Here is a 3,022-nt window from a genome sequence, read left to right on the forward strand (position 1 = left end):
CCTCGAGATGATCCGCGATGGGCTGTTGATGAGGAGTTGAGCGTGGCGATCGTCGCAACGGGGGCTTACCCCATCCAGCGTCTGTGGGGAAGCGTCGTCCCGGGACTGGTGGTTGCCACGATAGCGGGAGTTACGTTCGCCAGCTGCTACGTGTCGCCCAGCAGCGGTCTTGATGACTTCGAGGAGTTTCTTGGTGCGGTGGAGGTGTCGCTGGTGGGACATACAACATCAGTCCTGGCTGGGGACTTCAACGCCTGGAACGAGGAGTGGGGGAGTGCGCGCACTACCCGGAAGGGGCAGGAGCTCCTAAGCGTGGTGGAGCAGCTGGCGCTGCAGACGCTGAACCGTGGCAACGTGCCCACTTTCAAGGGCAACGGGGTTGCACGGGAAAGCGTCATCGACGTCTCCTTCGCCAGCCAATCCATTGTGCGGCCGGACTCATGGCGCGTGCTTAACCGCTTCTCCGGCAGCGATCACGAGTACATCGAGTTTCAGGTGGAGGTTCCGGGTCAACGGAACAAGCGACGTGGCCAGCAGCACCAAAGCCAAGCAGCAGCCAGTGACGGGACAGCCAGGCATGCCGGAACTCGGTGGAAGACGACGCAGTTCGTCCGGAAGAGCTTTGACATCGCCCTCACAGTCGGCCGCTTCGGACAGGTCGACACTCCGGAGGGGCTGGTTGGCGGACTCACTCGGGCGTGCGATGAGACCATGGAGAGAGTACACGGGGCTACCTTCCACCGCAAGCCCCAGGTGTACTGGTGGTCTCCGGACATCGAGCGCTTGAGGGAAGAGTGCGAAGCAGCGGAGGCAGCCCATCGCCGGGCTCAACCGTCGGAGCGTGCTGCGACGTCTGCCGGACTGCAGGACTGTCGTCGTTTGCTGCAGGCCAGTATCCAGAACAGCAAGGAGAGCAGCCTTCAAGAGCTGATTGACGGCGTCGAGGCTGAGGTGTTCGGTCTTGGGTACAAGGTTGTGCGAGCGAAGCTTCGCGGCCGGGCGCCACCGGAAACGGACCGCGCTGTTCTTGGTCCGATCGTCGACGCCTTGTTCCCGGAGCATCCAGCGTTCGAGTGGCCGGACATCGAAGCGAGCACCGCCTCACACGTCGCTCTGAGGCCGGTCACGAGCTCGGAGGTCCTGCTACTGGCTGAGCGGATGGCGTCGTCCAAGGCGCCAGGGTTGGACGGCATCCCGAACACTGCGGTAAAAGCAGCGATGCGAAAGCACCCGGAGGTCTTCGTGGACGTGTACAACCAGCTGCTCGAGCGAGGCGAGTTTCCTGCGTCGTGGAAGGAGGCTCGACTTGTGCTGATCGCGAAGCCGGGCAAGCAGCCGGGCGACCCGTCATCAAATCGTCCGCTGCTCATGCTGGGAGCAGTCGCCAAGGGGTTCGAGCGGGTGATCCTGGATCGACTGAACGACCACTTGGAGAACAGCGATGCTCCGCGACTGTCGCCAAGGCAGTACGGGTTCCGGCGCGGCCGTTCAACAATACAGGCCATCGAACGTGTGATCGAGAGGGGGCAGCACGCGAGGACGTTCCATCGCACCAACCAGCGGGATCCTCGATGTCTGGTGGTGGCAGCACTGGATGTCAGGAATGCCTTCAACTCCGCCAGTTGGGAGGCGATCGCGGCTGCCCTGCAGAAGCTGCAAGTTCCGGTAGCCCTCCAGAGAATGTTGCGCAGCTACTTCTCTGAGAGGAGGCTGGTGTATGAAACCAGCGAGGGACCAGTGCGGCGAACGGTCACGGCGGGCGTTCCACAGGGCTCAATCCTGGGCCCGACTCTGTGGAACGCCATGTACGACGGCGTGCTTCGGCTGGCGCTACCCGAGGGCGCTGAGGTGATCGGTTTTGCTGACGACGTCGTGGTGCTGGCGAGCGGGACGACACCGGAGGCGGCGACGCGGTTAGCTGAAACGGCGATAGGAATGATCAGCTCGTGGATGGCGCAACACCACCTGGAGCTTGCTCCGGCCAAAACCGAGCTGGTCATTGTTTCCACAATGCGGAGAGAACGCACCCGCGTTCCAGTGACGATCGACGGAGTGGAGAAGATGCCGACCCGCACGCTCAAGTACCTCGGGGTCATTCTTGAGGATCACTTGTCGTGGAGGCCACACGTTGAGCAGGCCACGTCGAAGGCGCTCCGTGTGGCGCAAGCCATCTCCAGGTTGCTTCGTAACCATGGCGGACCTAAGTGTGCGAAGCGACGGTTGCTGTCATCGGTGGTGGACTCTACTCTCCGCTATGCTGCGCCGATTTGGCATGAAGCGGTCCAGCTTCGGGCGTGTCGCAGGCAGCTGAACCGGGTGCAGGGCCTTTACGCACGGCCGGTGGCCCGCACTTTCGTTACGGTGAGGAACGAGGTGGCAACGGTCCTTGCCAGCGTCATCCCCATCGTGCTGCAGGTGACGGAGGACGCTCGTTGTTACCAGCGACACCGGGCGACGGGAGCGAGTTTGCGGGAGCTGCGCATCGAGGAGCGAATAAACACAATCGCCGAGTGGCAGCGGCAGTGGGACCAGCTGGAACCAGAAAGCCGCTACACACGGTGGGCACACCGAGTTATCCCGGACTTGGCGGCATGGAAGAACCGGCGGCACGGAGAGATGACCTTCCATCTCGCGCAAATTCTCTCCGGCCACGGTTTCTTTCATGAATACCTGCATACCAAACATCTGGCGCCATCCGCTGACTGTGTCAGGTGCCCGGGAGTCGTGGAGAGTGCTGAACATGCGTTCTTTGACTGCCCGAGGTTCGCAGATGTTCGACAAGCATTGCTCGGCGAGGATGATGCAGCTGTTGTGACGCCGGAAACTCTCGTGGAGTTTATGTTGAGCAGTCCGGCGAGATGGAGCAGCGTTTGCGAAGCGGCGCGTAATATCACCACATCTCTGCAGCAGGATTGGTACGTCGAGCGTGCCACCAGTGCCAATGCAGAGATGGTAGCCGCAACGCAGCGTTTGGACGAGGCCCACAACACCACGCGGGCAGCTCGGAACGAGCGACGGAACG

The sequence above is a fragment of the Anopheles funestus genome (genome assembly GCF_943734845.2).
Source record: "Anopheles funestus chromosome X unlocalized genomic scaffold, idAnoFuneDA-416_04 X_unloc_137, whole genome shotgun sequence".
Lineage (NCBI taxonomy): Eukaryota > Metazoa > Arthropoda > Insecta > Diptera > Culicidae > Anopheles > Anopheles funestus.